At 34.4% G+C, this 13,173-nt stretch overlaps 1 long non-coding RNA gene across 3 annotated transcripts; it reads left to right on the top strand.

Annotated features, from left to right (window-relative positions):
• Nucleotides 1-3,276, top strand: LOC145958935 (uncharacterized). 3 transcript variants are annotated; one of them, XR_014434516.1, is made up of 5 exons: nt 1-547; nt 712-955; nt 1,180-1,272; nt 1,372-1,476; nt 2,801-3,276. It is a non-coding gene; the product is annotated as an uncharacterized LOC145958935 (long non-coding RNA). The 3 variants fall into 3 exon arrangements; XR_014434517.1 differs by having other exon boundaries at nt 2-547; nt 1,372-1,450; XR_014434518.1 differs by having other exon boundaries at nt 3-547; nt 2,951-3,276.
• The last annotated feature ends 9,897 nt before the right edge of the window (nt 3,277-13,173 follow it).

The raw sequence follows: 13,173 nt of genomic DNA, 5'->3' as shown, positions 1-13,173 counted from the left end.
AAAAGCGTGCAGTATTCTCTTTTCAATATTAACATTTTGTTTGGCTCGCTACCCTTTCACTCGTGACGTAAACCCAGCCGCCTCCTCCCACTCCCACTCCCAATCCCTCTCCCCCATCCACCAAACCCCAAATCTCATACTCTCCTCTGGCCTCGCCCCATATGCCACCACTACCGACATCGTTGTCCTCCACCGCGAGGGCTTCAAGCCCGATTGCGTCGTGCGGCGGCTCCGAGACACGGACTCGTCAGTGTGATCCGCGTGCGTGAGTTCCATCACGGCATTGTCGCGCCACGTCAGCTAGCAGCCGTTAGGTTCGTTCGTGAAGCCGTTGGCAGAGGCGCTGTTCACGGAGCAGGACCAGAACGCGCAGGCCGGCGCGACGCTGTGTCTCGCCGCCACGATCGACGGAGCTCCGAATCCCTGCTTGGTGGTGTTGCTGAGCAGTCACGATTGGTCAACGCGAAAGGCCGCGACGGAGGCTCTCGTGGTTGTTGCCAATGTGGAGAGGGAGTTCCTGCTGGAGTTCAAGGCTGAGTGTATGAAGGTTTTCAAATAAATCATATATTCTGGGAAGCATACAAGCATCTTTTTTGTTTTTAGTTATCATATTGTTTCATTCATCAGTCTAAAATATGTATGAATTATACATTTTGCATAAGAATATTGTAACTTTCTTGAGTATATTCTAATCCATGTGCTTTTTACCAGAATATCTTCACGTGATACTGGAAAGACAATGGTAGATGCCTCTTTAGGTGAAATAATGACAACATGTGAGAAGATAAATTGGCTACTATCAGAGGGTGGAAGAGCAATGCTTCATAAAAGAGCCAGAGTAGAATTTCACCCTCTGGGTGTTATCGGTGCCATTGTGTGATGGAACTATCCTTTCCACAATATTTTTAACCCTATGTTGGCAGCAGTTTTTTCTGGAAATGGCATTGTGATTAAGGTAAAATGACATATATATGCTATCTGCCTATCTAGAATTGTTCATTCCATGAATGCACCACATTTTTTAAAGAATAGACATTGTTGACTGATATCTCTCATGGTATATTAACATTCATTGACAAACTTGTATCCAAACTGAGACGCTGCAAGGGTTAATACTGCTCTTACTATTTACTATAAATTTATGTTTGCAATTTAACAGAAATGTGATTCTAAATGTAGATTTCAGAAAATGCAAGTTGGTGTGGGTGCTTTTACTTCCGTATAATCCAATCAGCTCTTGCTGCCATAGGAGCTCCAAAAGACCTTGTTGAGGTTATAACAGGATATAGCCTTATTTTGCACCCATCCTTCTTCCCTTTGGTTTCATAGTTACATCTGTTCCTATAGCCTTAATTGGACTTTTCTTACCAGGTTTGCTGAAACAGGAGAAGCACTGGTAACTTCTGCTAACAAAGTCATTTTTGTAGGATCCCGTTGGGTTGGTAAGATGGTACGATCCTTTGGCCTACCAAATTGGTATATCATTTCCTCTCATCTCTAACTTCTGGTCTATATAATAATAATATAGTAATTTTGTTTCCAATTCTACAAAATATTTTTTTGAATTTCACAGTAAATGTTAAATAAATAAATTATACAGAACTCATTAAATGAGGATGTGTACTCTGTTACAGCAAGGATTGACTTGTTTTAAAATAAAAACTGGTACTGCATGTCAAACTATAAAATTCTAAAATTTTAATTATGAAAAGATTAGTGTCTTAGCTTTCTAAAAAAATTAACCCCATGCTATTTGGAGACCTAGAGCTCAAGTTATGCAGTAGTTACTCTTTGGTGTCTAAAAGAGGATGTGTACTCTGTTACAACAAGGATTGACTTGTTTTAAAATAAAAATTGGTACTGCATGTCAAACTATAAAATTCTAAAATTTTAATTATGAAAATATTAGTGTCTTAGCTTTCTAACAAAATTAACCCCATGCTATTTGGAGACCTAGAGCTCAAGTTATGCAGTAGTTACTCTTTGGTGTCTAAAAGAGGATGTGTACTCTGTTACAGCAAGGATTGACTTGTTTTAAAATAAAAACTGGTACTGCATGTCAAACTATAAAATTCTAAAATTTTAATTATGAAAATATTAGTGTCTTAGCTTTCTAACAAAATTAACCCCATGCTATTTGGAGACCTAGAGCTCAAGTTATGCAGTAGTTACTCTTTGGTGTCTAAAAGAGGATGTGTACTCTGTTACAGCAAGGATTGACTTGTTTTAAAATAAAAACTGGTACTGCATGTCAAACTATAAAATTCTAAAATTTTAATTATGAAAATATTAGTGTCTTAGCTTTCTAACAAAATTAACCCCATGCTATTTGGAGACCTAGAGCTCAAGTTATGTAGTAGTTAGTCTTTGGTGTCTAAGAGAGGATGTGTACTCTGTTACAGCAAGGATTGACTTGTTTTAAAATAAAAATTGGTACTGCATGTCAAACTATAAAATTCTAAAATTTTAATTATGAAAATCTTAGTGTCTTAGCTTTCTAACAAAATTAACCCCATGCTATTTGGAGACCTAGAGCTCAAGTTATGCAGTAGTTACTCTTTGGTGTCTAAGAGAGGATGTGTACTCTGTTACAGCAAGGATTGACTTGTTTTAAAATAAAAACTGGTACTGCATGTCAAAATATAAAATTCTCAAATTTTAATTATAAAAAGCTTAGTGTCTTAGCTTTCTAACAAAATTAACCCCATGTATTTGGAGATTTAAAGCTCAAGTTATGTAGTAGTTACTATTTGGTGTCTTAGAGAGGATGTCTAATAAGCCAGAAAAATGCTATCAATAGGGCAAAGCAGAAATACATTCAACGCATGGGTCCTACAAACTTTGCAAGGATTCGTGCAAAATTGGTATTATATTTATGTTTATATGTGCAAAACAATAAATTCTTGTACCTCTTGTGCATTTCTTATTATTCAATCTCTAATTTATGTAGCAAGAAAAGAAGAATGGAGATGATGTTTCTCAAGTAGTGAATCTGCTGAACAAGCTTTTCAATCAATCTTTGGCAAAGAAAAACCCGGTAGAGTTCGAGGTTTGGGAAGACTTGATAATGAAGATCAACCTTATGATGATGAAGAGACTGAATGATGTTATTTACATGGATGGATGACTAGCTATGTATAATATTCCTAGATGACACTTTATTTTGAAATTTAGAAATTTTATATAAACTTTGACATCTTTGGATGATTTTATTTGGAGTTTTATGCTTTTGAATTGTCATATACTTGGAACTAATTAATGCAAGTCAATTTTACATGTGTTTGGATTTCATTTTATAATTTATTTTATTATTTTTTGAGGATGAAATCAATTATTTATTATATATATATATGTATGATTTCACATGATATATATATATATATATATATATATATATATATATATTACATTCATAACCATTTAAAAATAGTATATGGTGAAGATTATTGCTTAAATAATGGTGTGTTATTACCAATATTATAAGTCAATATAAAAATAACCGTTGCACGTTTATTTAGACAACATTTACAAAATTGTAACTTAAATTTAGTCTAAATTGTTGTCTATATTATCTCATAGACAACCTTAAAATTTTTTTTCCTAATGTCACTAGCAATGGTCATAAAAGTGTTGCCTATAAAAAAAGCCTACATTTCTAAAACCGTTCTTTAAAAATTTATAGTGTTGCCTTAAATAAAAAAAAAACCGTTGCTAATGAAGACCATGAAAACCGTTCCAGGAAGTTTAGGTAACGGTTTTTTTTGACATCGTGGGCATAGTCCAAAAAACCGTTGCTTATTAGAATAGGCAACGGTTGATAAATCCACGCTTGACAAACCGTTGCCAAACCGTTCCCTAAACTTTCAGGAACGGTTTTTTTAGCTTTCAACAACGATTTTTTATTGTTGTCATAGACAACAAATGTTGTAGTGCTCCCAGATCATCATTCTTACAAATTATTAGCATATTTCTAATCCTCGATACATATACAGTCTAATGAGATCATCAATTTCTCAAACAGAAATAATTATAAAATTACCCCTAATCCTACGGGGTTCCTCCTCTACCCAATTTTCTCATGTAACTCTACACATAAATAATTTCCTTTTCCTCGTACCTTGATATGTAGAAGCTGAACCTACACAAGATCTGGTTGGTCTCCCTCGTTGGGTTCCCCTCGGTCTAAAGCAAAAAGTAGAGGGAAAGAATAGAGATTAGAAGAAAAGAAATCAGAAAATGAGAGGTATGTTTTTTGGGAGTGGCAGAGAGCTCAATTTATAGGCATTAGGCTTCGCCGAAACGGCCCGTTCCAAATCTGGAACGACCCGTTCTCAAACTAGAATGGCCCGTTCTGGGGTGCATTTAATACTCACAACGGTCATATTTTGGAACGGCCCGTTCTCAACTCTGGAACGGCCCGTTCTCAATTAGGTGAAAAGGTCATTTCTGAAAACCGGAGCGTTTCGTTCCCAACTAAGAATCGTAGGCAAATTTAATAGTTTGGAACGGCCCGTTCCGAGCTACCAAAAGTAGGTCTATTTAGTAATTTGGAACGGCCCGTTCCGGGCTACTAAACCACCTTAATTGGGCTCTTGGCCTAGTGAAAATTGGGCTGTTACAGCTAGGCTTAGTTTAGGATTTCATTATTGTTATTTTGTTTTGGAAAAACTCATGTTTCATTTTCTTATAAATTCTGCATTTGACCATGATTGAAGTTTACGAATGTGATTTCTCTACTTTTATGTTAGTGGAACCATCACTACTAGAAAAGCACTCTTTAACATCGCTATATTTACATCAGTTATACTAGAACCGATGTAAATTATAAACGCGGTGGCAAACTTGTAAATAAAAAGAAAATGCAAACATATTTACATCGGTTTGGAAAAGAACGATGTAAATATGAGTAATTTTATATCGGTTTTAATATTGACCGATGTAGAAATTAAAACCCTAATACGTGCCCCACGATACCCTTCACACCCCCTTCCCCACCTCTCCCCACACCATTCCTCATCTCCCAACCCCACACCCCTTCCCTCCTCGTCGTCGCCCTCTCCGCCCCCTCCCTCGCCCTCTTCTGCCGCCTCCACCACTCCACCCCCGCCACCTCCCTCCTCCTCCTTCCTCAAGCCGCTCGTCGAGGCGCTCTTCACGGAGCAGGGGCCGAGCTCGCAGGTTGCATTCGCGCTCTGCATCGTCGTGGCTCCAAATCCAGACGCGCCCAGGCTCGCCAGGCTGCTCCCGAGGTTCGAGAAGCTTCTCAAGAGCAAGGTGTTTAGGGCCAAGCTGGCGCCATTATTCAAACTCTGAAAGTGAGCTTCGTTACTAAGCAAACTCAACACCGCACCACTCTTCGAACTCTGAAAGTGAAAATGTCTTTCTCGCCTTCGCCTTCAAAATCTCGTTGTCCTCAAATTCCCACTAATTGCATTATTCTGTGCTTTAAATTTTGTAGGGTGAAGTGGGATTTTGCGATGTCATAGAAAGGGGGAAAGGGCGCTTCACTGTTAAGCAAAGGGGGTATGTGTTTGTTTTCTGTCTTGCCCTGCATGTAAAGTTTCAATTTTTTCCCCTTGTTTGCTTTTGGGTATTTGATTTTCTCTTGTTGGGTATGAATTTTCTGTGAGATTAGTCTGTTGGGTAAGCATGCACAAATACAGGGTTGGGTTTTGAGTCCTTTGACCTATGGGGTTGTTGTTGATGTTGGGTTTTTCTCTGTTGTCAGATATGAGATGTTGCACCTGATTTATTTATTTATTTTTATTAAAAGGTGTTTGTGCCCCCACCCCTTTTGTTGAAATGCCTTTGTTTTTGGTATATTATCCTTGTCCTTTCCTTTGATAACATAACATGTGTGTTTGTGGTGGGTGGCAATATTCTAAACCAGTTTTGATTTAAGCATTTGATTGTTCATTTTTTTTTTCTTCTATTTTTTCTTGGTAGGATCTTTAAAAGGGAAAGATGACAATGCAACAAAATCATCAAAGGGAAGGAAGGTTCAGTTTTCTAAAGAAGGTTAGCTTCTTTATTCTATTAGCTTCGTACTGCTTGTCAGTGGAGTATGCAAGTACTAGAGCTTCTATGTGATGCGGTTGTCACTCAATCATCTGATCTTGTTTACAACAAGTTGTTCAATAACCTTACTGAAATTATTGCTTGGTTGTCTATTACAGGTGCATTTGAATCTAGAATAAGTAGTTCACTTACTTCACTAAAATCTGGTGGAAAAGGTGAGTGTAATTCCCAAAGTTCTTATTATCTTTTTATCTGTTTGGTAACATTGCATTTGAGCATATCTCCATTACAATCTTTAAATCAATTGTTCATTATTATTTTTAGTTATGTTCCTTTTTACTGGACTATTTTTTTTAATTTATTTTCATGGTGACTTTATTAAAGGAGGAAAGGTTGCAAATGGTGGAAAGAGTTCTCAGTCAAAAGACCTGCATTCATCAGATCAAAGAGTTGGGAAAAGTTGGTGCCTGTCTCCATTATCTTTTATATGTTTTTTCTTTTATATTTTGTAAATCATGTTATTATTTTGTGCTTGTATGTCTCACATTGGGATTTAGAGTTTGTTTGAATAAACTTATTCAGAAGCACTTGTAGAAAAAAAAATAAGAAGAAAAATTGAAATAAGTCTCTCCATAAGATAAAGCTAGTTTATGCATATAAGGTGAAAATAAGATTTTGGGAAGTTAATAAGAGAACTTCTACAAATTAACTTATGGCATAAGTTAATTTTAGCTCATAGAGAATTTACAAACTCAATGTCATGGGAGAAAATTGAGGCACAAGCATTTCTATTTTTGTCTAGTCTATCAGCAACTTCAAGGATCCGTTGGCGACAGATTATGTTTCAGAGGCGCATTTCCTCTGGTGTTTCATTTGGTATTATTTTCTCTTTTTTTCTTTGTTTTTAGAAATATATTTCTTTCTTTCATGTTTCTTTTTATTTTTCTGCTTCCACTTTCAGAGCAAAGTTACATCATTTTGATTGGTATTCCTTAATTCTTTACAAATTCGATTATAGGTTCGTGCAATTATCTCTTTAAAGTAATGCTGCTACTTTTTTAGTTATGGACCACAGTAATAATAGTCTATATATAATTCCTTGATTCCTTCATATTTCTTCTATTTCACTAATGTAGTTTAAAGATTAATTCTGTTTTTGTGTGCTGAATCAAGAAGTCATGCCTACAATTGGAATTTGTCGTGGTAAATAGAAAAATATAACAAGGGGCTGAAAATTTTAGTTGGTGTTTAAGAAGACCAAGGAATTCCATGTGTTTGTTTGTTGTATTCTCATTTCACGTTTGAGTTACAGTTCTATTGAGTTTGACAATGAAGTACTGGCTAGAGTGTATGGTAGAAAACAAAAGAGATCAGTGACTGATATGAATTGAAGAACACTCCTAACCAACAACCTGCTTAGAGACATCATCATTTTTCATTTGGCATTTTATGAAATGAAAAGAATATTAGGATTATTGATTATAACCAATGACTCTCTTTTTTTAACATTTAATTTTTCAATCAGCCATTTTTTTACCATTTTATTACCATCAGTCCTTGGGGATGGTTTTAAGAAGTATTTTAAGGAAGTGATGCAATTTCACCTTCCTTTTGTTTCCACCACTCATTTGAGCTACATATTGGTGAAAGAAAATGCTGGTCAGGGTTAATTCGTTTTCAATCCTAACTAATTTTTAGGACTAGGCTTATTCGTTTTCAATGATTGCAAAATTTCTGAGTGCTAAAATTTCTTTTATTATGTTGAATTCCTGTGTTGTCTTGTACAGATTTTGGTATTAGTTTTTGCATTTCTCGTCATTGTTTGCATTGTGATCGAACACTTTTGTTCCTTGGATGCTGAGATAATATTTGTAACGGGTAATTTTAAATTTTCAACGTAACTAAACCTTTCAAATGCCCAGCTTTAATCCTTTGTCACACTCATTTTGGAAATCAAGTTGATTTTCAGCATTGCCAATGCCACCTTATCTTTGTTTGTAACTACCAAAGCAAAAAATGTTTCCATGTGCCAATGTAAATCTCCACCTAACACCACTGATTACCTTCACAAATTAGAGGACCAATAATTAGAGGCATATGAAGTCTTCACCTATTTTCTTGATAACCCAGCAATTTCCTTTCCTAAAGACATAATAATAGTACTGTTGGAAACAATTATTTGTGTAGCACTTATACTGGCCTAGTTTCCAATAGGAAGTATTTGAGAAATAGATGTAGGATGTATCCCTGCACTCCCTTGAGCAGCCTTTAATAAATATCTTCTAGTTGTTTCCTATTAAAACTTTTCCTTTCTTTGTTTTTATATATCTATAATTTTGATTATGAATTTGCAAAAATATTAAAGTTTATGGATCATGTCTTAACAGATCAATACATCAGATTGTCGAAAGGGGGCTGTTGTCAAGCAAAATCTTGGAGTGGCTCTTAAATCACATGCAGTGAAAAGGTTTATTCATTTGTACTTTCAATGCTTATTATTTATTAAGAATCGTTGTGACTGAAATGATATGTTGCTGTGTTATTTTATCTGACCAAACTTTACCTTATACATGTGCTTTCACTTTCCTTCAATATTTTTTTGACTTATTTGACTGTTACTTTTGTTTTAGAAAGAGCATTTCTTCTTTCACATATAATCAGCACTTCTTTAAAATTTACATGGGAATATGGATGCCCTGGAGGAAATACCATAGACTAAATAAACTATATGCTGAATAGATAAAAGCATTGTGTGATTCTTTGTTATCTTTATATTAGTAGATTGATTTTTTCAACCTCTAGTAGGGTGATTATCCAATTAAAGAGAGAAAATAAAATTTGATTGAAAAAACAAAAGATACATTTTTACAGCTGTCAAAGCAAAATCATGCATTTTACAGCTGATGATCTCAGAAATAACTATAAACCAGCATGAATAAAAAATATAAAGAAAAAAATGATACATTATGTAATGAAATATAATATTAAATCATATTTGCATAACATTTTTTTATGAGAATTTGAACCAATCCTACTATAACTACATCACACCAAGTCTGATAACATGTAAATCTAATAAGAGCTAGAAGCTTAGATTAGGCACATGTTCTGAAATTTTAATGTGACAGGGATGCACTAAGATAAATTTTAAAAACAATAACACTTATATGATATAGATTCCTTTTTAGAGCTACTATTTACAGGTTTCTAAGAAACACTAAAACTGTTTTTTTTTTAATTATTATTCCTGTTTATTTCCCAAAAATTATCCAATTAGCATAAAATTTTTGAAGTTATTAATTAAATTTTTTTTCCTAAGCTTAAACAAACAGGCCTTAAATTATTCTTTTTCAGGAATATGAAAACAATAAAAATCCTGACTAAGCACCTCAGATAGTCTTTCCCTATTTTAGGATGACCAATTTACTTATTAGTCAATTACTTCATGTAATTTCCTATATAAAAAGAGGAATCCCTGTACAGTTAATCAATCAGTAATATTCCCCTTATTTCAACTTACATGCATCATTGATCGCAATTAACCAATTTAAAACCTTGGTTATATTTTAATTTGTTTTTCGCTTGTAATTTTGGTATATAGAACTCAACTACTCAAGTGTAAACTGCTAAGTGGCTTTCGTTTCAAATTGTTTGTATTATCACTTTCCGTGTACTCAACCAAGCATGTTGATATCACTGTCAGTGTAGAGCTGGTGTTACTATGTTGTGAGAATGTGATGCTTTTTTGTTTAGGTTATCCGGATTTTGGCAAATCATCCACAATTTGGAATTGCATTAATGACTGCTGATAGGAAAGCTGGGTAGCCAATCATCCACAATTTCGAATTGCATTAATTACTTGATTTTAATTATTATTTTTGTACATCATTTTACATCGATTGTGGAAAGAACCGATGTAAATTGGTGTCAAAATTTACATCAGTTATACAAGGAACCGATGTAAATTTGTACATCATTTTACATCGGTTGTGGAAAGAACTGATGTAAATTGGTGTACAAAATTACATCGGTTTTAAAACCGATGTAAAATGGTTTGCACTTATTACGTCACTCTATTCTACATCGGTTTTAGAACCGATGTAGATAGTGTTAAAGAACCGATGTAGATAGTGTTAAAGAACCGATGTAAAATGCGTGTGTTGTAGTAGTGCATTGCTTTAATTCTAAAGATTTTATTTAACCCAAGAAGATGTTTTTATAATTACTATATATGTATGTTGGGATAGAAGGTGTCACAATGGATATATAATATATATACACCACTGTGCATAAAAAGTGGCCTAACATGCCACAATATAAATAAGGATCTACAAAATAAACTATTCCACTAGGGGTAGTCAACAAAATATAACTCTCCAGCTCCTACCACCAAGTGGCCTCAAACAGTTATCTCCTAGCCTATCCCTGCTCTACTCCCATACATCGTATGATCATCGTAATTCAAATCACATGAAAACATGCAAGGGTAAGCTAGTGAAAATAAACAACACATAAATAACACACATCTCAACATCACTTTCACAACACATAAACACATACAACTCATATCACCATAATATCAACTCATCAACACATATGCGTCGTCACATATTTCAACTCGAAGATCTCCTACAACACAGGGTGATCAGTTTAAGTGGCTAGGTCCTATCGAATCGACAACACAGAACCTTTTTAGACTTGCTAGATAAACAAAAAATTTGGATAAAAATCCACAACACGATAATGATTTCTCAGACTTTGTCACTTAAACAAGGAAGTATGGTACTATGTTATCATAGGACAACTGGGTCTAGGCCTACCATGGCATTGGCTAGCTCAACTAAGACACATATGAGATTAGCCTACTAACTATCCTCCAAATACTACAACCCTCCAATACTTGGTTAGGAACGAAGTTCCCAACTTTGTACTTTACTCGAATTGGCCGCTTGTAATCGGTATAGCTCGACCTGACCCCTATACCATGGTCGCTTCATACACGTGTGCCTCGACCTTGCCCACACACGGGACCAACTAAGTCCTACAGGAGAATAACACATCATCCACTCCAAGGAGAAACTTCCCAAGGAGGGTTTTTCAACAAATTGGACTCTTAGAGCATCACAACTATCTCAATGTACACAATGGGATGAACAACTTTGCAAACATCTCCTCCAGTCCTAGTGATCAACAACTCATTATCACAGCACAATCAACACAGTTTTCAACTCATCATCTCAACCATCTTTCAACTTGAGTAACACAGTCAATTCACAACTTTAACAACACATTTTATCAACACAACAACTCATTCGACTCATATAACATCTCTACACAACTACAACTAGGGTTCAACATGCAATTCTCAACTCACAACTATATTTTTTCATCATATTACAACATTCATCATTTTTCAACATTTTATTTTCATCACATAATATAACTCACTTATCAAACCGACTTACACATATAAACAACATACATCAACCTAAGCACCCAAAACAACTTTTAACTTAACCAAATCACTTGGTGTAAAATGGAAACCTTTACATAAAGCAGCATAAATGAAATTATACTGCTCTTATCATTCTCATCCTTAGCTCAAATGAAAGATAATAAAATTTTCTACAACTCTCATGAAGACATTGAGTCCTAATTTTATTATCTACCTTGTTAAAAAAATGTAAAAACTGCAACATCTAGCCTAATTCTTGACAACTTGACCTTTTCACACTAAAAAGGTCATAATTGGAGTTCTAGACCTCTTTTTTGGGTGATTCTGGTGCCATTGGAAAGATAACATCCAAGGTTACAACTTTTATGAAGAAATCAAGACTAAATTAGGTCATCTACCTTCATCTCTACAGGGCTCAAATCAGCACTTTAGTGTTAGATTTTTGCCAGCTCAATTTCCTTTCCATGGCTATGGCCATGAACCACAACCATGATTGTAGGTTTCTGCCACCACATTTTGTTTTCCAAGGCCATGGATGTGAACCACAACCATGGATACAAGTCTCTGCCAATTCATTTTTCCCACGACCATGGCTATGAACCATGACCATGGCTGTAGATCTTAAAATTTTCTACAATTTCATGGATTTCACCCTCGATATCCTCTCCTTCTCTTCACCAATCTTCCCCCTAAACATGATCTACACCTATGATTACTACCATACTCATTCAAGCAACCCAGAAACAACAAAATTTTTGACATGCATGCATCAAACTCCATGATCACCCATTTTTACCCAACTCATTCAAGAACATCATAACCCCAACAACATGCAACCCACCCAACTCAACTACTCAGCCCCCAAATCACACCCTAGATGATGATCCAACTACATGCAATTCAAAATGTATAACAATTTCGAGTTCTATCTTCCCTTACCTCAAAATGGAGTGAACGATGAACTCCGAGTTACTCCGAGGTTGAAGAAGAAGAAGAATGAGAAGAAGAAGGAGATGGAATGAGAATCAACTCTGAACTTCAAAGCTCCCTAGCACACCAATTACTCAGCAATCTTGAGAATTAACAAGAAAATGAATGAGATTTGGAGAAGGAAATGAGAAAAAGAGAGGGAAGGACCGAAGGAGGCTTGTGGGTCTCACATTCTCCTTTTTTGATGTTACCTTTTTTTTTCCCTCATATGTAACAAAATAATAAGATTATTTTTAAATAAAATTAAAATATAGTTAAAAAAAATTAAGTATATAAATAAAGATAAAAAATAATTTAAGATAATTAAAAAATATTTTTTTTCCTGATTGCTAAAAGTTATATGAAATATATCTTCTTATTACAAGAGTGTTGAGAAAATATATTATTTTTCTAAAAATAAAATCTTACTACATTTAATTGCAACCTAATTTTTCTCGATTAAAAGTAATTTTATTTTAATAACTACAAGTTTGAATAAATTTCTAAATAAAAAATAAAAACACTTTTAGAAAGGAAATTATAAATTAAAATTAACTTAAATATAAATTACTTTATAGAAATTCTATTTTATTAGTTTCCCTAAAATCTTATTTTTTAAATTATACATATAAATTAATTTATTTTTCTATTTTCTTTTTACCTTAAAATACTTTTCATAAGTTTTTCAAAATACTCATAAACAGTTGATGAGACTCTGAATGACATTCATG

This window comes from Cajanus cajan, chromosome 6 (genome assembly GCF_000230855.2).
Source record: "Cajanus cajan strain Asha chromosome 6, NIPB_CcT2T_4, whole genome shotgun sequence".
NCBI lineage: Eukaryota > Viridiplantae > Streptophyta > Magnoliopsida > Fabales > Fabaceae > Cajanus > Cajanus cajan.
This window is presented reverse-complemented; position numbering and strand designations above follow the sequence as displayed.